Genomic DNA, 23335 nt, shown 5'->3' with positions numbered 1-23335 from the left:
TAGATGTTAGGAGATGTCTATTAGAATATATATCAGTCACTGATGCTTGGAAGAGAGAGGATGCGTTGTTTCTATCCTTCCAAGGTCCCAGGAAAGGTCTTAGAGTTTCAAAGTACACGCTAGCGAAATGGATTAGGGAGGCTATCTCTCTGGCTTATACTGCAGGTGGAGGTCCAGCTCCGCAGAATCTGAGGGCACATTCCACCCGGGCCATGGCTACATCCTGGGCTGAAAGATCTGGAGTGTCGATCGACCAGATATGTAAGGCAGCTACGTGGTCATCCCCTTCCACCTTTTTCAAGCACTATAGGTTGGACTTGGGGTTCTCTTCTGATCTCACCTTTGGGTTAAGGGTGCTGCAGGCTATAGTCCCTCCCTAAGGTAGTTTACATCTCTGTAATTCTCTCGTAGTGCTGTCATGGGAATCCGAATAAAGCATTAAGCTACTTACTGGTAGCGGCATTTTTCGGAGGCCCATGACAGCACCCTTAGTTCCCTCCCTATTCACGTGGGGGTTGCACTTCCTATAGTATATATAATGAGATAGATAGATCTCACGTGTGGTATATAGTTCAATATGATGGATTATTTTTGTACATAAACTGTATATAATGTATATTTGTGTGCTACTAACCGCGGTAGTCCTCTCAGGCTCTGAAATACAACTGATGCATAGGGAGAGGTGCCGCCCTTTTGTATCTGTAGGTTTCCTGTTCCTGAAGGGCGGATCCCCTCTCTCGTAGTGCTGTCATGGGCCTCCGAAAAATGCCGCTACCAGTAAGTAGCTTAATGCTTTTCAATGACAAATAGTTTAACAAAATAACTCCAGGGCCGTTCTGGTTCCTTAGGCTATGTGCACACGTTGCGGTTTTTACCGCGCAACCACAGCGATTTTGATGCTGCGGGTCCGCAGCAGTTTCCATTGCGTTTACAGTAAACATGTAAACCAATGGGAAACCGCAAACCGCTGTGCACATGCTGCGGGAAAAAACGCGCAGAAACACAGCGGTTTACAATCCGCAGCATGTCACTTCTTTGTGCAGAATCGCAGCGATTCTGCACACATAGAAATGCATTGATCCGCTTACTTCCCGCATGGGGCTGTGCCCACCATGTGGGAAGTAAGTGGATAATGTGCGGTTACTACCAGGGCTGGAGGAGAGGAGACTCTCCTCCAGGCCCTGGGAACCATATTTGTGGTAAAAAAAAAAGAAAATAAAAAATAATGATATACTCACCTCTTAGCGCTGCACGCGGCCGTCTGGTCTCAGGTTGCTATGCGAGCAGGACCTGCAGTGACGTCGCGGTCACATGATGCAGCATCATTAGTAAAACCAGTGCAGGAGTAACCCGCAGCGGAAACCGCAAGACAAAACGTGATAAATCTGCAGGGATAACCGCAGCGGTTTTGCCCTGCAGATTTATCAAATCAGCTGCGGGAAAGTATAATCTATCCCCTTACCAGTCTTTTTTGGGAAATCCTGGGTTCTTGAGGGCCTCTGCACCATCTTTTTATAAACTTTTGGCTTCCCAAGGATGTGGGCAGGTAATAGATCTCTTGGATCTTAACTTCTCAATATTATCCTTCGAAATGGCGTCACAGCGCTTCCCACTATTTAGCAATAGACCGTTCTTATTTCTCCAGGCGCGCAGCTTGGCACAGAAGTGTCAGTCGACAGGGGGGGGGGGGGAGATGGAGGGGAGGACTAACCTAGATGGGTTTATTCGAAATGCAAAATCCCATCCTGTTTCTATAAGGGTGGGTGGGGGAAGGGAAAACCATGGGAGTGGCAAGGTGGCTGAGGGACATGCCATGCCTGGAGGTGGGAGACCTTTTTGAGGCTACCATGGCACAAAGAAAGATTCTGCCATACAGCAGCTACACCGACATGGCACTCTTAATACTACACAGAGCCTACATTACATCCTACCTGCAATCTAAGATGTCCCCCCCACCATTTATCTGTGTTCTAAATGCAAATCTCGCAACACCGACATATACCATCACTTATGGAGCTGCTCACAAGTTCAGGGGTTTTGGGGCGAGGTACACAACGAATTGCAGAGAATATGCGGAGTTAACTTCACACTTACTCCACAGTGGGCTATTTTTAGTATTTTAGACGAGGCATCCCACAAAATGCCTAGACACATTAAAGCAAAACTTATGATATGGGCTTCAGCGACCAGGAAAAGCATTTTGCACCAGTGGTTGAGTCCAATGGTCCCTTCGCTCTCTTTCATCCGCACCAAAATCCAATTCATATTCAGAATGGAGTGGTTGGACGCACTGACTAACAGGGAGAAGAAATCGGGTAAATTCTTATCCACGTGGGCTACTTTTATCCCATCGCTTCCTCTAGAGACTAGGGAGAAACTGAGAGCACATTTTGAAAATACCCAATGGTATCTATTACAGCGGATAGGTGGCAATTCACCAATTCCATAAGACACCTCTTTGGTTACGCGTACGCAGAGTATGGGGGTTTCTATTTTTGTTTATGTAGGGGGGTGGGATTTGGGGTTACAATATCACTCAGTATTGTTACTTTATTGTATTATCTCTAATGGAAATGTTTGGTTTGTACTGTATTTACAAAACTTTAATAAACAGATTTATAAAAAAAAGAAAAAATCCGCAGGGACACGAACCTACATGTGCACATAGCCTTACACATTTTTCACAAGTGTTTTTTAAGATTTGTTCAAGGCATCCTCTTAGTGGCTCGTAATTACAGATCTTGCACTTGTTAATTTTAGAGACCAAATATATACCTGTTCGAATCCCCGTTTTCCAGACACAGATAACTCCAAGCATATGTTTTTTATTGAGGAAGGTAAGGCACAACTTTATTTCATTTTTTTCTTGGTAATTTCAGTTCATTGTGTTTTATCAGCTGATGCATTTCTATTTTTAAAATAAGCAAGATGATTTTATATTCGTTTTGAGCTTTTTAGAATGTGATGGCATTTTTTTCTAAAAAAGGACCACATATAAATAAGATCATCTACTACAAGAATCAACTAGGTTTGTGTCCTGATGAAGAAGTTGTGCGTTGACCTCGAAATGTGTTGACTTTGTAAACCTGCTAAAATAAAGTTTTCAAGGAAAATATTTGTTGTATATAATTATCAGCAGTGCATCCAGTGACACTTCACCCGGATACATCATTTTGTAACACTATTGTCATTTTAACCCCTTAACGACCGCTGATACGCCTTTTAACGGCGGTAGTTAAGGGTACTTAAACCACAGCGCCGTTAATTAACAGAAAAAGTGTATAGCGCCCCCCAGAGTCGGATTTTCTCTGTGGTCTCGGCTGCTGGCGGTAGCTGAGACTCCAGAGAACATGATTCAGGTTGGATTTTACTGACTATGGGTTGCGATCACTGTTATTAACCGTATAACGGCGACCGCAAAAAAAAGCGGGATTTGCAATTTAATTTCTTTGTCCTCCGATGTGATCGCACATCAGAGGACAGAGAAATAGGGTCTCCGATTGCCTCCCGATACTTACCAGTGTCTCCCGGTATCCCTGGATCCTCCCACTTCTCCCCACGGCAGCTGGCATTTTCTTCCACGCCTGCGGGATCTGCGGGCCGGGACCCAGCAACAATAGGAAGATTTTTCATATTGGTTCATTTTGGTCACTGTGATAGACCCTATCACAGTAATCAAAATAAAAAAAATAGTAGATGAACCCCTCCTTTATCACTCCTTTAGTTAGGGAAAAACAATAAAATAAAGAAAATATATTTATTTCCATTTTCCAAATAGGGTTACAGTTGAGCTAAAGTGAGTTGGCTAAAGTTATGCTTAGGGTTAGGGTTGGGGCTAAAGTTAGGGTTAGAGTTGGGGCTAAAGTTAGGGTTAGTGTTGGGATTAGGGCTAGGGTTGGGATTAGGGTTAGGGTTGGGATTAGAGTTTGGATTATGGCTAGGGTTGTGATTAGGGTTAGGTTTGGGATTAGGGTTATGGTTAGGGTTGGGATTAGGGATAGGGGTGTGTTGGCATTAGGGTTGGGATTAGAGTTAGGGGTGTGTTGGGGTTAGGGTTGTGATTAGGATTATGGATAGTGTTGGGATTAGGGTTAGGGATGTGTAGGGGTTAGGGTTGTGATTAGGATTATGGCTAGGGTTGGGATTAGGGTTAGGGGTGTGTTGGGGTTAGGATTGGAGTTAGAATTGGGGGGTTTCCACTGTTTAGGTACATCAGGGGGTCTCCAAACACGACATGGCGCCACCATTGATTACAGCCAATTTTGCGTTCAAAAAGTCAAATGGTGCTCCTTCCCTTCCGAGCTCTGCCATGCGCCCAAACAGTGGTTTACCCCCACATATGGGGCATCAGCGAACTCAAGACAAATTGGAGAACAACGTTTGGGGTCCACTTTCTCTTGTTACCCTTGGGAATATAAAAAATTGGGGGCTAAAAAATAATTTTTGTGGAAAGAACATGATTTGTTATTTTCACGGCTCTGCATTATAAACTTCTGTAAAGCACTTGGGCATTCAAAGTTCTCACCATACATCTAGATAAGCTCCTTGGGGGAATCTAGTTTCCAAAATGGGGTCACGTGTGGGGGTTTATACTGTTTAGGCACATCAAGGCCCTGCAAACGCAACATGATGCCCGTAGACCATTCCATCAAAGTCTGCATTCCAAAACATCACTATTTCCCTTCTGAGCCCTGACATGTGCCCAAACAGTAGTGTTCTCCCACATATGGGGCATCAGCGTACTCAGGATAAATTGGACAACTGTTGGGGTCCAATTTCCTCTTTTTACCCTTGGGAAAATTAAAAATTGGGGTTAAAAAATCATATTTGTGGAAAAAAATGATTTTTTATTTTCACGACTCTGCGTTATAAACTTCTGTGAAGCACTTGGGGGTTCAAAGTGCTCACCACACATCTAGATAAGCTCCTTGTGGGGTCTAGTTACCAAAATGGGGTCACTTGTGGGGGGTTTCTACTATTTAGGCACATCAAGGGCTCTGCAAATGCAACATGATGCCCGCAGACCATTCTATCAAAGTCTGCATTCCAAAACGGCGCTCCTTCCTTCCGAGCTCTGCCATGCCCACAAACAGTGGTCCCCCCACATATGGGGTATTAGCGTACTCACGACAAATTGCACAACTTTTATGGTCCAATTTCTCCTGTTAACCTTGGGAAAGTAAAATTTTGGGGTGAAAAAAAATCATTTTTGTGGAAAAAATATGATTTTTTATTTTCACGGCTCTACGTTATAAACTTCTGTGAGGCACTTGGGGGTTCATAGTGCTCAACATAAATCTACATAAGCTCCTTGAGGGGTCTTGTTTCCAAAATGGGGTCACTTGTGGGGGGTTTCTACTGTTTTTGTACATCTGGGGCTCTGCAAACGCAACATGATGCCTGCAGACCATTTTATCAAAGTCTGTATTTTAAAGTGTAACTACTTCACTTCCGAGCCCCGATGTGTGCCCAAACAGCAGTCCCCCTCACATATGGAGTATCGGCATACTCAGGACAAACTGGACAACAACTTTTAGGGTCCAATTTCTCCTCTTACCCTTGTGAAAATAAAAAATTGCAGGCTAAAAAATCATTTTTGTGGAAAAAATACGATTTTTTATTTTCACGGCTCTATGTTATAAACTTCGGTGAAGCACTTGGGGGTTCAAAGTGCTCTCCACACATCTAGGTAAGTTCGTTAATGGGTCTAGTTTCCAAAATGGTGTCACTTGTGGGGGGGGTTCCACTGTTTAGGCACATCAGGGGCTCTCCAAACCCAACATGACATCAGATTTCAATTCCAGCCAATTCTGCATTGAAAAAGTAAATCGGCACTCCTTCTCTTCCAAACTCTGTCGTGCACCCAAACAGTGGTTTACCCCCACATATGAGGTATCGGCGTATTAAGGAGACATTTCCCAACAAATTTTGTGGTTCATTTTCTCTTTTTACACTTGTGTGAAATAAAAAAAAGTTGGTTCTGAATTAAAATGTTTGTAAAAAAAAAGTTACATTTTAATTTTTTTCTTCCACATTGCTTTAGTTCCTGTGAAGCATGTAAAGGGTTAATAAACTTCTTGAATGTGGTTTTGAGCAACTTGTGGTGTGTAGATTTTAGAATGGTGTCAATTTTGGGTATTTTCTGTCATGTACACCCCTCAAAGTGACTTTAAATGTGAGATGTTCCCTAAAAAAATGGTTTTGTAAATATTGTTGTAAACATGAGAAATCGCGGGTCAATTTTTAACCCTTATAACTTCCTAACAAAAAAAATTTTGTTTCCAAAATCGTGCTGATGTAAAGTAGACATGTGTTAAATGTTACTTATTAAGTATTTTGTGTGACATATCTCTCTGATTTAAGGGCATAAAAATTCAAAGTTTGAAAATTGTAAAATTTTAAAAATTTTCACCATATTTCTGTTTTATTCATAAATAACCACAAGTAAGGCTACTTTCACACTAGCGTCATGCACTGCACATCGCTATGCGTCGTTTTGTAGAAAAAAACGCATCCTGCAAAGGTGCTTGCAGGATGAGTTTTTTCTCCATTGACTTGCATTAGCGTCGCATTGCGACGCTTTGCCACACATCGCAACCGTAATGCGACGGTTGCGCCGTGTTTTGGCGGACCGTCGGCTGCAAAAAACGTCACATGTAATGTTTTTTGCTGCCGATGGTCCGCCATTTCCGACCGCGCATGTGTGGCCGGAACTCCGCCCCCACCTCCCCGCACCTCACAATGGGGCAGCAGATGCGCTGGAAAAATGCATCCGCTGCCCCGTTGTGCGGCGCATTCACTGCTAGCATCGGTACGTCGGCCCGACACACTGCGACGGGCTGAGTACGACGCTAGTGTGAAAGTAGCCTAATATCAAAGAAATTGTACCACTATCATGAAGTACAATATGTCACGAAAAAACGATCTCAGAATCAGCAGGATCCGTTAAAGCGTTTCAGAGCTATAACCTCATAAAGTGACAGTGGTCAGAAGTGTAAAAATTGTCCTGGTCATTAAGCTGCAAATAGGCTCCGTCACTAAGGGGTTAATGTCACGATTGGCATATTCAACATAGAAGACTGCAACATTCCTGAAATAATTTCTTATAAAAAAAGTTGTAAAGTTAATTTCATAATCATTGCACAATATTATGTGAGACATACATAGGGATGAAAAGGATGACGCCTTAGTTACCAGCATTCAAAAAAGTACCAGACAGTCACTGACTAGAACAATAGTATCTGGAAGTGAGAGTGGACCGACCGGTAATGTCTCTTTTGTCTTCACTGAGTGGTGGCTTTTCTAATCAAGTCATTTTGTAATTCTGACATGAGAATAGCTGTACCTGCCTTTATGACAGCTAAGTATCTGACAATGAAAGCTACAGTAAATGGGGAGTTCCAGCACAGCATAGCATGTGCTATAATTACATATATATTACCGTAAGTAATACATATTACTTCATACAGTACTAGTCAAAAATTGGGACGCACCTATTCATGGAATGTTTTTCCTAGTTCTTATTGGAATGTGAATATGCAAATAGTTTATGGAGAGAGGACGATTACTTCAGCTCTCGTGCCACCTATTGAGGGTAGCTATTCAAAATATAGACCCTTTCACGAGCTTTGCCACATGACTTAGAATAAGAAGCCAACCCAGACAGTTCATTTTCAGACACGTTTCGGGGTGTTTGCCCTTCATTAGTGCAAAGCAGGAGATCCAGTTTGACTAGATGAGAGCTGCCTATATGCTGTATTATGGCCCATACAGCCCCCTAAACAGTATATTATGGGCCCACAGCTCTGTATACACTGTAATAAAGTTCCCACAGCCCCTTATATACTCTATTATGGCCATCATAGCCCTGTATACTTTTTTTTTGCCCCCCCAAGCGCCATATACAGTGGGGCAAAAAAGTATTTAGTCAGTCAGCAATAGTGCAAGTTGCACCACTTAAAAAGATGAGGGGCGTCTGTAATTTACATCATAGGTAGACCTCAACTATGGGAGACAAACTGAGAAAAAAAAATCCAGAAAATCACATTGTCTGTTTTTTTAACATTTTATTTGCATATTATGGTGGAAAATAAGTATTTGGTCAGAAACAAAATTTCATCTCAATACTTTGTAATATATCCTTTGTTGGCAATGACAGAGGTCAAATGTTTTCTGTAAGTCTTCACAAGGTTGCCACACACTGTTGTTGGTGTGTTGGCCCATTCCTCCATGCAGATCTCCTCTAGAGCAGTGATGTTTTTGGCTTTTCGCTTGGCAACACGGACTTTCAACTCCCTCCAAAGGTTTTCTATAGGGTTGAGATCTGGAGACTGGCTAGGCCACTCCAGGACCTTGAAATGCTTCTTACGAAGCCACTCCTTTGTTGCCCTGGCGGTGTGCTTTGGATCATTGTCATGTTGAAAGACCCAGCCACGTTTCATCTTCAATGCCCTTGCTGATGGAAGGAGGTTTGCACTCAAAATCTCATGATACATGGCCCCATTCATTCTTTCATGTACCCGGATCAGTCGTCCTGGCCCCTTTGCAGAGAAACAGCCCCAAAGCATGATGTTTCCACCACCATGCTTTACAGTAGGTATGGTGTTTGATGGATGCAACTCAGTATTCTTTTTCCTCCAAACACGACAAGTTGTGTTTCTACCAAACAGTTCCAGTTTGGTTTCATCAGACCATAGGACATTCTCCCAAAACTCCTCTGGATCATCCAAATGCTCTCTAGCAAACTTCAGACGGGCCCGGACATGTACTGGCTTAAGCAGTGGGACACGTCTGGCACTGCAGGATCTGAGTCCATGGTGGCGTAGTGTGTTACTTATGGTAGGCCTTGTTACATTGGTCCCAGCTCTCTGCAGTTCATTCACTAGGTCCCCCCGCGTGGTTCTGGGATTTTTGCTCACCGTTCTTGTGATCATTCTGACCCCACGGGGTGGGATTTTGCGTGGAGCCCCAGATCGAGGGAGATTATCAGTGGTCTTGTATGTCTTCCATTTTCTAATTATTGCTCCCACTGTTGATTTCTTCACTCCAAGCTGGTTGGCTATTGCAGATTCAGTCTTCCCAGGCTGGTGCAGGGCTACAATTTTGTTTCTGGTGTCCTTTGACAGCTCTTTGGTCTTCACCATAGTGGAGTTTGGAGTCAGACTGTTTGAGGGTGTGCACAGGTGACTTTTTATAATGACAACAAGTTTAAACAGGTGCCATTACTACAGGTAATGAGTGGAGGAAAGAGGAGACTCTTAAAGAAGAAGTTACAGGTCTGTGAGAGCCAGAAATCTTGATTGTTTGTTTCTGACCAAATACTTATTTTCCACCATAATATGCAAAAAAAATGATAAAAAAAACAAACAATGTGATTTTCTGGATTTTTTTTCTCAGTTTGTCTCCCATAGTTGAGGTCTACCTATGATGTAAATTACAGACGCCTCTCATCTTTTTAAGTGGTGGAACTTGCACTATTGCTGACTGACTAAATACTTGTTTGCCCCACTGTATACTGTATTATGGTCCCTACAGCATACTGTTCATACTGTGTTATGACACCCATAGCTCCATATATACTTATTATGGCCACCACAGCTACATATATATATCCCATTATGGCCTCCACAGCCCCTTATACACTGTAGTATGGTCCCTATGGCACATTATACACTATATTATGGCCACCACAGCCTGTTATTCACCGTACCATGGCACCCAACAGCCCCAGATGTACTGTACTATGGGCACCATAGCCACATATACTGTAATATGGCATCCACAGCGCCTTTTATTGTCACATCTACTGCTGGAGGCTGCATATATAGTCTTGCGCTTTTCTGATTCAGTCCTGTCTGTTAGCTCCTTGTTGTCTTCATTGTTTTGACCTTGGCTTATGTTTTCTGAGTATTCCAATGGATCCTGATTTTGCCCATTGCAACTTCTTGGCTTTCACCCTGCTTGGCGACCATTCCTGTCCCTGGTTAGCACTTTTGGATGGCAGCTCTTTCATAGTTAGCAATCCACTGGACCCGGTTTAAGTCCAGATCTCTGTATAGGGGTTGAAGGACGTTAGGGTTTTTCTGGAATCTGCCAGATGGAGTGGCTTGTGCCAAGTCTGTTCTAGGTAGCAATTTTGAGCCTGTGGCCTCAGATAGTCATTATATTTATATTGTATTATGGCCACACATACTGTATACTATATTATGGTCAACACAGCTCCTTATAGATTGTATTATGACACCCACAGCCTGTTATACACTGTATTATGGAACTTACAGCCCTATATATACTGTTTAATGGCCCCCACAACTCCCTATATACTGAATTATGACCTATACAGCTAACTATATAATTTTACAAGACAGACACAATGGGTATACAATAGATCAATATCATAATCCCAAAGAAATGGGGCATTGAGCCCTAAGAAAGAAATATTACTGAAGTACTGTACATACTGATGTTAAAATACAAATTTTATTATATCATAATTAAAAAGTAGACAATTGTTCAAAAAGTCCAAGAAAAAGAAAAAGAAAAAAGCACCTCCGCACAGCTGCAACAACTTAGATCGCCATGTCAGATAGCCAGGTAATGCTAGAGGTTCTTGCCGATAACCTCAGTGGTGCAGTATCCAAGAAAACAAGACGATAAATATCCAAATGCAGAAGAAGAGAGAGGAACGCACTCACCGATCAGGTAAAATCCAATCCTTTATTCAAGCATGGACAAACTTCTGCATTTGGAAATTGTTCAAAAAGTATGTGTGTAAGGACACAAAAGATAATCCGAATGTCACCATCCAAAAATGCAAAAGCATGCAAAAGACCACGATAAATCACTATGTATTTACATGCACAGCCTAATATAACAGTACATAGAACTGCTGCTCATCGCAGGGCAATGTCCTGGATGTCGATCTAGCTCTGTCCCACATGGGCAGGCGCTATTTGCACTTTTGCACGCTGTCTTTTGCAGTAAGCGCGCATGCTTTTGCATTTTTGGATGGTGACATTTGGATTATCCTTTAACATCAGTACGTACAGTACTCCAGCACTATTTCTTTCTTAGGGCTCAATGCTCCTGTCATGATCCAGACCAGGTTTTGCGTCCTGTCTACCCTTTTCCAGGTCTGATCATGTCAGGGGTTAACTTTTCTCAGCCTCAGTCTTGTCTCAGGTTTGCTATTTATCCCCACTGCGTCTTGCAGATCATGTTAGTTATAGTTTTTGCCTAGTGCTGCTGTAGCTGACTCTGATTGCTCTGATTTGTCCTGCTGTGTTTACTGTCTGAACCCGTGTCTCTGTTTTCCCCTGTTCCCGTCTTGACTCAATGTTTCCCTTTAGGGTGCATAACCCCTGGTTTGACTTGGCTTGTATTCTGACCTGTTTCTGCCCTTTGTCTTTTGGCTTATCTGCTCCTGACCGTTACTGACCCCCTGGCTCGTCTCTGACCGCGAGTTTGCTTATTCCTTTGGTGCTGCGCTACAGTCTAGGATTTGACCCGGTTTGTTTTGACTATTCTGCTGCCACCTTTGGTAGCCTCACTGCTGCACTGCAGGTTAGCTCTGTTTAGGTGCAGACCTGCTTCCTCTCAACTGCCATCTAGTGAAGCCTGCACCTACCTGCATTGCAGCAACACAATAGCTCAATTTCTTTATCCCAGCCAACTATATACTGTATTATGACCTCCACATTCCCATTTATACTGTATTATGATGTACACAGTTCCCTATATACTGTGTTATGGCCCCCACAGCCCCTTATACATTGTACTATGGATGCCACAGCCCCATTTACATTGTATTATCGCCTCCACGGCCCAATATATATTGTATTATGGCCCCCACGGCCCCCTTTGTCCTGTATTATGGCCGCTACAGCTCTTTATACACTATATTATGGATGCCACAATCCTATTTAGTATATACATATATACATATATACTATATTATGGCACCCACAGAGCCATTTATATTTTATTACACTCCCCATAACTCGCTACCCACTGTATTATGGTTCTCACAGCCATATTAATACTGTATTATGGACCCAACAGCATTATATATAATGTATTATGGCCCCATATCCCTTTATACACTGTAATATGGTCCCTACAGCCCCTTATATACTGTAATATGGCCCCCACAGCCCCTTAAACACCGTAATATGGCCCCCACAGTTGATATACATGGCATTATGCCATCCACCGTCCCCAATATACTTTATTATGGCCCCCACAACTCCCTATAAACTGTATTATGACTCTGACAGTCCCCTATATACTGTATTATAGACCCCATACCTCTTTATACACTGTAATATAGCCCCCACAGCTGGTTATAGATTGCATTATACCACACACAGTCCCATTTATCCTGTATTATGGCCCCCATAGCCCCTTATACACTGTATTATAGCCCCCACATCCCCATTTATACTATACTAGCTGAAGAGCATGGCGTTGCCTGGGCATAGTAAATATCTGTGGTTAGTTATAGCACCTCACTTCTCTTATTTTCCCATCACGCCTCTCATTTTCCTCCTCACATCTCTCATTTTCTCCCTTACACCGCTCATTTTCCCCCTCACTCCTCTTATTTTCCCCCTCACTCCTCTCATTCCCCCTTAACACTTGTCATTTTGACCTCACATCTGTCATTTTCCGATCACTCCACTATTTTCCCTCACTCCTCTCATTTTGCACTCACACCTTTTCATTTTCACCTCACACCCATCATTTTCACCTCACACCTCTCATTTTCCCCTCAGTATATACATGTTTGTCATCGCCCTTATATATAGTATACACCTGTATGTCATCTCTTGTATATAGTATATACCTGTATGTCATCTCCCCTGTAAATAGTATATACCTGCTGTATGTCATCTCCTCCTGTATATGGTATATACCTATGTGTCATCTCCTCCTGTATATAGTATATACCTGTATGTCATCTCTTCTGTATATACTATATACCTGTATGTCATCTCCTCCTATATATAGTATATACCTGTATGTCATCTCCTGTATATAGTATATACCTGTATGTCATCTCCTCTGTATATAATATATACCTGCTGTATGTCATCTCCTCCTCTATATACATATGTGTCATCTCCTCTTTTATATAGTATATACCTGTATGTCATCTCCTCCTGTATATAGTATATACGTGTGTCATCTCCTCCTGTATATAGGATATACCTGTAAGTCATCTCCTCCTGTATATAGTATATACCTGTGTGTCATCTGCTCCTGTATATAGTATATACCTGTGTGTCATCTCCTCCTGTATATAGTATGTACCTGTATGTCATCTCCTCCAGTATATAGTATATACCTGTGTGTCATCTCCTCCTGTATATAGTATATACCTGTGTGTCATCTGCTTCTGTATATAATATGTACCTGTATGTCATCTCCTCCTGTATATAGTACATACCTGTGTGTCATCTCCTCCTCTCTATAGTATATAAATGTGTGTCATCTCCCCTGTATATAGTATATATGTGTGTGTCATCTCCTCCTGTATATAGTATATATCTGTGTGTCATCTCCTTCTGTATATAATATATATCTGTGTGTCATCTCCTTCTGTATATAATATGTACCTGTATGTCATCTCCTCCTGTATATAGTACAGATAGATATCTGTGTGTCATCTCCTCCTGTATATAGTATATACGTGTCATCTCCCCTGTATATAGTATATACCTGTGTGTCATCTCCTCCTGTATATAGTATATATCTGTGTGTCATCTCCTTCTGTATATAATATGTACCTGTATGTCATCTCCTCCTGTATATAGTACATACCTGTGTGTCATCTCCTCCTCTCTATAGTATATAAATGTGTGTCATCTCCCCTGTATATAGTATATATGTGTGTGTCATCTCCTCCTGTATATAGTATATACCTGTATGTCATTTCCTCCTGTATATAGTATATACCTGTGTGTCATCTCCCCTGTATATAGTATATATGTGTGTGTCATCTCCCCTGTATATAGTATATACCTGTGTGTCATTTCCTCCTGTATATAGTATATACCTGTGTGTCATCTCCCCTGTATATAGTATATACCTGTGTGTCATCTCCCCTGTATATAGTATGTACCTGTATGTCATCTCCTCCTGTATATAGTATACACCTGTATGTTATGTCCTCCTGTATATAGTATATACCTGTTTGTCATGTCCTCCTGTATATAGTATATACCTGTATGTCATCTCCTCCTGTATATAGTATGTACCTGTGTGTCATCTCCCCTGTATATAGTATATACGTGTGTTTCATCTCCTCCTGTATATAGTATATACCTGTGTGTCATCTCCTCCTGTATGCAGTATATACCTGTGTGTCATCTCTCCTGTATATAGTATATTCCTGTGTGTCATCTCCTCCTGTATATAGTATATTCAAGTGTGTCATCTCCTCCTGTATATAGTATATACCTGTATGTCATCTCCTCCTGTATATAGTATATACCTGTGTGTCATGTCCTCCTGTATATAGTATATACCTGTATGTCATCTCCTCCTGTATATAGTATATACCTGTGTCATCTCCCCTGTATATAGTATATATGTGTGTGTCATCTCCTCCTGTATATAGTATATACCTGTGTGTCATCTCTCCTGTATATAGTATATTCCTGTGTGTCATCTCCTCCTGTATATAGTATATACCTGTGTGTCGTCTCCCCTGTATACAGTATATATCTGTGTGTCATCTCCCTGTAAATAGTATACACATCTTCTCCTGTATTAGACCGCGTTGGTCAGTATTTTAACCTCAGTACTTGTAAGCTACATTGGCCGCCTGATAAATCCCCAGCCAACAGGAAGCCCTCCCCCCTGGCAGTATATATTAGCTCACACATACACATAATAGACAGGTCATGTGACTGACAGCTTCCGTATTTCCTATATGGTACATTTTTTGCTCTTGTAGTTTGTCTGCTTATTAATCAGATTTTTATTTTTGAAGGATAATACCAGACTTGTGTGTGTTTTAGGGCGAGTTTCATGTGTCAAGTTGTGTGTGTTGAGTTGCATGTGGCGAAATGCATGTAGCGACTTTTGTGAGATGAGTTTTGTGTGGCGACATGCGTGTAGCAGCTTTATGTGTGTCGAGTTGCATGTGACAGGTTAGTGTAGCAAGTTGTGTGCAGCAAGTTTTGCGCATGGCGAGTTTTGCGTGTGGCGAGTTTTATGTGTGGTGCGTTTTGAGTATGTGCAAGTTTTGTGTGAGGCAACTTTACATGTGTTGCAACTTTTGTGCATGTGGCAATTTTTCTGCGTGTGCAAGTTTTGCGTGTGGCGAGTTTTCCATGAGGTGAGTTTTGCACGTGTGGCGAGTTTTGCATGTGGCGAGTTTTGCACGTAGTGAGTTTTGAGCGGCGACTTTTGTGTTTTGACTTTTATGTGGCGAGGTTGGTGTATGTGTGGTGAAATGTGTGCTGAGGGTGGTATATGTGTTCAAGCACGTGGTAGTGTGTGGCGCATTTTGAGTGTGTGTTCATATCCCCGTTTGTGGTGATTATCCCATGTCGGGGCCCCACCTTAGCAACTGCACGGTGCACATACACAGTGTTATGCTCTATGTGAGTATCTTACTGAACAAGTTACGCCGTACACTTGAGTACTATAGGTATGAGATGGACTACATAGTGTTCCAGCAGAAGAACGACTTGAAGCATGTGTCAAGATCCCCCCAGCCCCTTACACACAGTATTATGGTCCCCACAACCTCCTATATACTGTATTATGGCCCCCACAGCCATTAATATACTATATTATGCAGGGCTACCACTAGGAATTTGGGGACCCCATACTGGCAACATTTTTGGGCCCCCTTGAGGCTCCACCCAGGCTGCACCACTGCCCCGCCTCCATCCCTCGGACTGTCCACAGTCCCACTGCTCTCTCTTGGAAAAATTCCACTTCTCACCAATCACACATAACAGTTCCCATCACCAGATCACACATATAGCCAGCAGTTCTTGTTTTGGCCAAAAGATTTTTTTTAATCTGCCACCACGACAAGGCAGACTCTTTTGGCGGGCCCTGCTCTACTGTGACTTATTAAACATTTGTTAAAATATGCAATACAATTTAGGTATATTTTTATTTATTTTTCAATTTTTAAAATGACCAATAATGCCACATACAAGGAACAAATACCACGACACCATGTCCAGACCACATATCACCACCACAGTGACCAAATAATAGCACATAAAAGGAACAAATACCGCCACACCATGGCCGGGCAACATATTACCACCACATAGTTACTGAATGCTACAATACTGATTATTAATAAAAAAAAAACACAATACTATCACCATAAGTGCCATTATACACAGGAGATCTGTACTGAGTATGCAGTATTTGTGTACAGGTAATAGAGTGCTCACCGGTGAGATTATACACTGGAGCTCTGTATATAGTGTCAGTGTACAGGTAATACAGGGATCACTAGTGACATTATACACAGGAACTCTGTATATAGTGTATAGTGTACAGGTAATACAGTGATCACAAGTGCAGCACGGTGGCGCAGTGGATAGCACAGCAGCCTTGCAGCGCTGGAGTCCTGGGTTCTAATCCCACCCTGGACAACATCTGCAAAGAGTTTGCGTGGGTTTCCTCCGGGCACTCCGGTTTCCTCCCACATTCCAAAGACATACTGATGGGGAATTTAGATTGTGAGCCCCATCGGGGACAGTGGTGATAATGTGTGCAAAACTGTAAAGCGCTGCAGAATATATTAGCGCTATAGAAAAATAAAGATTATTATTATAAGTGACATTATACACAGGAGCTCTGTGTATAGTGTCAGTGTACAGGTAATACAGGGATCAACAGTGACAATATGCATAGGAGCTCTGTATATAGTGTCAGTGTAAAGGTAATATTGTGATCACAGGACACACAGAACCTCTGTATATAGTATACAGTGTACAGGTGACACACTGACTCACCAGTGACGTCTCTAGGTGAAGTCCTTCATCTTCGCTTTTCATCTTCATCCAGCACAGACCACCATCACTTCTTCCAGCCAAGGCTTGTCTCTGCAGGAAATGACACAGTTATCTAGCGCTTCGCTTGCAGAACACGTTACTTAATTTTTTTACCAACTTCTACACTACACCAGATAAAGAAAAAAAAGGTGACATAGTGTCGCTCTGCACAGTAACAGGACCCCCCATTTAAAACAGTATCCTCAAAAATATGCCTTAATTAGCCCCTATTTTAATAATGTCTCCCATCCAGGCCCCATGTATCTCATTCCTGGCTCCAGCCATATGTTCTCCCATCCTACTCTCATGAGTACCCATTCTGCCCCCATATGATCTCCCTATCCTGCCCCATCTGTCTACATCCTGCCCCATCTGTCCCATGATCCTGCCCCATATGCCCCATGATCCTGCCCCATCTGTCTCATCGTATCCATCCTGCCCCATGATCTTGCACCATGTGTCTCCATCCTGTGCCATGATCCTGCCCCATCTATCTCCATCCTGCTCCATGACCCGGCCCCATCTGTCTCCATCCTGCCCCATATCCCATATTCCTGCCTCATGTGTCTCCATCTTGTCCCATGTCTCCATTCTGCCGCATGTCTCCATTCTGCACCATGTGTTTACATCCTTCCCCATGTCTCCCTTCCTGCCGCTTGTCTCCATTCTGCCCTTTATCTCCATTCTGCCCTTGTCTCCATTCTGCCCCTTGTCTCCATTCTGCACCATGTGTTTACATCCTGCTCCCGTATCTCTCTTCCTACCCCTAGGTCTCCTATCCTGCCCCGTGTCTCCTATACTGCTCCGTGTCTCCATTCTGCCCCGTGTCTCCATTCTGCACAATGTGTTTACATCCTGCCCCACTTTCTCCCATCCTGCCCCATGTCTCTATTCTGTCCCTTGTCTCTATTCTACACCATGCCTCTGTAACACGCCAGGGTCCTGGTTGTTACAGTGGCATTGCTTTCCTCACGGGGAGAGTGATGTCATGCTTAGAAGTAAGGGAAGATCTTTTCTACCAGGTAAACACAAACATGCAACAAACATGCAACAGTTCACACTCCAGGCCAGAAGGGGGAGCTCTGATCCTGCTTATGGGTGGCTCCCCTGTATATAAATTCTGGTCTGGAGGGAAAGTCAGACGGTTAGTGCCGGACAGCAGACTGGAGCAGTCTGAGGCAGGAAGACGTGTAAGGGGCCGTGCAGCCAGAGTTGCTGCAGCTCCTTGGGAAAGAGAATTAAGAAAGAAGAACAGTTTGTAGAAAGCGTGCAGTAGAGCAAAGCACAGGAGTGTGACAACTGGGGAGGATAGCTGTGACTGGACTACCTCCCTGCTGAGCGCAGATTCCTGGTGGCTGGAAGACCGAGGATGTGTCGGACTCTAGGAGGTACCGCAGAAACCGGCAGGGCAGCTGGATTACACATCACCTGTCTGCCCTAATACCCAGGAGGCACAGTAGCACATAGAGCACGGGTCGTGATAGAGACCCTATAAAAAGGCTCAAGCCACCTGTCATATGGGTTTGTGTCCTAACCTTCATGGAGGGCAAGTCAACTGTGAGGACCTTGCCAGAAGCCATAGGCAGTAGGGGACTATACCAAAGCGCTGGTAGGAAGGCTTTCATCTCCACCTGATAGAGGGGACTCAGAACTTGCTGCCAAGCCGGCCGGACCTTGCCTATATGTGTGATCTGGTGCCCTGGACTGTGGATACCTGAAGTCTCCAGCAAACCAGGCAAAGCGACTGTACACCTGTGTCCTCGTTCTTTACTGTACCATTCACCACCTTCACCTACACATCAGGAGCCCTGGAGACCTCTTTCACCTGTGGGAAGTTATAGCATCTAGCTGTCATAACATCACCCCAGCGGACTCCTTAAGCAACGTCAGTCCCCACTGACCGAATACCATAGGTGGCGTCACGAGCAAACTTTATTCTCAAAACCCCTTTAAAAACATACCCTTTAACATGGGCGCCCAGGGCCTCAGACCGGGTCGCTGCCACGTGACATCCCCCTGTGAGTACCGAACCCGGTACCGAGTACCCCACGGCCCTGGTGGGTGACTAACCTCCATTCCCCATCATGTGTTTACATCCTGCCCCGTGTCTCCCATCCTGCACCCGTGTCTCCCATCCTGCCCCGTGTCTCCGTTCTTCCCCTTGTCTCCATTCTGCCTCATGTCTCCATTCTGCACCGTGTCTCCATTTTGCCCCATGTCTCTATTCTGCCCCATGTCTCCATTCTGCACCATGTGTTTACATCCTGCACCATGTGTTTACATCCTGCCCCCCTTTCTCCCATCCTGCCCCGTGTCTCCATTCTGCCCCTTGTCTCCATTCTGCACCATGTATCCATTCTGCCCCATGTGTTTACATCCTGCCCCCGTGTCTCCCATCCTGCCCCATGTCTCCCATCCTGCCCCAGTGTCTCCCATGCTTTCCCCATATCTCCATTCTGCCCTGTGTCTCCATTCTACCTTGTGTCTCCAATCTGCCCCATGTCTCCATTCTGCCCTGTGTCTTCATTCTGTCCCATGTCTCCATTCTGCCCCTTGTCTCCATTCTGCCCCAGGCTTGCTGCTTTCAATTAAAATAAAAACAAAAACTTTCTCCTTACCTGGCCGCATTCCTGTGACGATGCTCCATCCACTCATTTCAAGCGCAGACTCGCCGGCGAATGACAATGACGTCATACGCAGGAGACGTGCGCGCTGACCTCAGCTACCAGCCTCTGATTGGCTGGTGGCTTTTAACTATTACCGTGCGGGCCCGCACGGCAATAGAGTTTAACTGAACCTGTGTCTCGGATGCAGGTTCAGTTTCTACACCGGCAGAAGCCTGCCGCTGGGACCCAAGGAGCAGAAGAGACGGGGCCTGATGCAGGCCCCCTCTGCTCATCGGGCCTCATATGTTAGTCAGGGCAGTAATGCCCTGATGGCGGCCCTGATATTATAGCCCCCATAGCCTTTTATGCACAGTATTATGGTTTTGACAGTCCAATTTTACCGTATTATAACCACCATAGCTCCCTATATACTTTATTATGGACCCACGTATACTGTATTTTGGCCACCACAGCTCTTTATACACTGTATTATGGATGTATTAGTTCTATTTAGAATGTTTTATGGCTGTCAGAGCCCCATTTATACTGCATTATTGTCCCCACAGCCTCTTTTATGCTGTATTATGGCATCCATACACCCGTTTATAATGTATTATGGCCCCAAATGCCCCCATCTGCAACCCTTATGGCCTCTACAACTTTTTATGTATTGTTTATAAGCCCTTCTTCTTATACACTGTATTATAGCCCCTACAGCCCCATATGCACTATATTAAGGCCCCCACAGCCCAATATATACAATATTAGAGCCATTGCAACCTGAATAAAAACACTAAAGATTGTACTCACCTAATCTTGCTTCCCGGTACTGCTGCCTTCGTATGATCTTCTGATTTCTACAGTAGGCCTGCAGTGGTTGTGCGATGTAGTGATGTCATTGCACTGCCTGCTTGGGTACACTGACATCTCCTAAGCTGCAGGTCTACAGTCTTCTGCTTCTGATATGGACATTTATCAATCAGGGAGCATGTGGTTCACTGTTCTATCACAAAGATGAACTGTGCTGGAGTTATGTTGATGCTATCACCCTACCCATGCCACCCATTCTGCAACTAATATGAGACTAATATCTTTCAGAATCCAAACCGTGCACCTCAGTCTTCAACACAACACCACTCTCATGCTGCACCAGTGTTCTGGAATGCATGGCCATACATGACCGATTAAATTGCTTAATAAATAAAGGTCACAGACACAAATTGTAATGGATGAAAAATGGCCGTGAGTTTTATTTTGGGTTACACAAATCAAATAAATATCCAACATTCAATAAATAATCCAATAAATATTAATTAAACTTTACCAAAAGACCAATCCGCCCCAAACAAGGGGCGATTGTCCCTCAAATAAAAGCTCACAACAAAAGAAATAAAACAGGGAGGGAGGGCGGGGAAGAAACCCTCTTTTCTTCAGATAAAACCTGTTGGTTATGAAGTAAAATTACCTCAGCGCAGCTTTTTATATCACAAAAGCCCGACATAAATAAACTCAACCAATCATAGCCCGTAGAAACGGCGCTAAACAAACCAGCTATAGCCGGTTAACACAGCTCTCCAGAAAATGGTTAAAGAAAGATTAACCGTTCGTTGTCCCTTTAATGAGGAAACAAACAGAGCATTCGGTTAAAACATAAATATATTAAACTTAACGGCCCGTATAGCCATGAGACTCCCCTTTACTCCTTTTCATTTACAGGGGGGGCTGACATGGCCATACATGACTGATTAAATTGCTTAATAAATAAAGGACACAGACACAAATTGTAATGGATGAAAAATGGCCGTGAGTTTTATTTTGGGTTACACAAATCAAATAAATATCCAATATTCAATAAATAATCCAATAAATATTCATTAAACTTTACCAAACGACCAATCTGCCCCAAACAAGGGGCGATTTTCCCAAAAGTCAGGCCTTAACAAGGCATGGCCCCTCAAATAAACTCAGCCATTTTTCGACCATATATTGTAAATCCAAATTAAAAATATCAAGTCCAACATCGGACAAATGGACCAAATCTTGTCTGTACAAACCTGGAAGAAAACCCTCCAGATCAATGTGCCTAAATGAAAAACCGTTAATTAGGGGAAGAAATTTATTGAAACTCCTGTTCATTCGAATACGGATTTTATCCATAAAAGAACAGTTGATAGCAGACCATAAAAGCCTTGGTACAATTTTGGAAAAAATAAAGTTCGTACGAGGGAAAGACTGCTTCAAAACAGAAATATTGGACCTCATAATGGCTAAATGATCTAATGTCCTCATCTTTCCGATATCATTTCCGCCGAGATGAAAGATAAAGAGATCAGGAGTGGGAAAGAAAGTTAAACATTTTTTAAACTCTAAAACAAAACTTGACCATTTCATACCGCGAACACTGTGCCAGAATATATGGACTAAATTAGGGTCAAAAGATAAATTCTCAGAATAAGAGCGCTGCTTAGCCCTCTTCTGGGCCCAAAACACGAATGAATGGCCGATGATCCAGACTACCAATGGGCCTAAAATTAAATAGAAAATTAATAATCATACAATTCGTGGTGAATATAAAGCTTAAACCTTTTGGATTCCCATGTACCAATCTGTTTAATTCTAGACTCAGAAAGGCCAGCCCTTGCTGCTTCAGTAGCAGCACCAATTCTAAATGAATGCGACGTTATTTTAAGATGCTCCTTTCCCAATAATGACAAGCATTTCTTCAGGATAAAATTGAATTGAAAAATCGTAGCAGGAGAATTATCTTGATGTAAAAATAAAGGGCCATGAACGTTAGGCCTAATTTGAAGCCACTTGCGAGTAGTAATGACAGGGCAAATTATATGATTGGGAAAAGAATCAATTTTTCCTCTTGCTCCCCTGCCCATCTGATCCATTTTAGACTTTCGTACAAATATAAAGATGTGTGAATCATGAAGTTCTAAATCGGATAACATGAGCCCAGAAGGCTGAGATTTTCTGGGAGAAATTAACTCACCAATACGAAGGGTGCCGAAAAAGGAAAGCAAAAACGCTAAATGAAAAAGGACCGATTCATAATACGTAAAACAAACCTTAGAAAGAGACAAACATATGTCTCTTAATAAGGAAAATGACACTGGGCGTCTAGTATCCGGTTTGAATTGCCATCTTTTAAAACCTTTCAAAAACTGTTCGATAGGAAAAAGAGCTGTCAATGGAGTACTTCCAAGAAGTTTAAAAAAGAATAAGATACTTGCAAGACATTTAGCCACGCTTGAATAAGATAATTCTTTACGAACTAGGAGCTCAATAAACATCAGACCTGATGTACTATCAGCATTTCTCGGATCTAAATAATTTATGTTGCAAAATTCCAACCATTGAAGCCATGCAGCTGAGTAATCAGCCCATGATCATTCGGATAACGAATGCTGAATAAAATAATTTGTCATGTTGCAATTAGGTCACAGAATTCCGGAGGGCAAGGAGTTGCTTCTTTGTCTGAATTTGGAACCTGTAGATAAAAATTCGACCACTGACTATTGCATAACGAATCAGTAGCTGCGTTCAAAACACTAGAACCAGATTTGGCCTTAATCCAGATATTAAATTTGAGACATAGCAGAACTGACAGTCGTAAACTATTTGCTGCCCATTTATTCTTGGAAGACAAGGTGTTAACTGCCATAATAAACCCTTGATTCATAGAAAGAA

Source organism: Ranitomeya imitator, chromosome 6 (genome assembly GCF_032444005.1).
Source record: "Ranitomeya imitator isolate aRanImi1 chromosome 6, aRanImi1.pri, whole genome shotgun sequence".
NCBI lineage: Eukaryota > Metazoa > Chordata > Amphibia > Anura > Dendrobatidae > Ranitomeya > Ranitomeya imitator.
Note: the sequence above shows the minus strand (reverse complement) of the source record.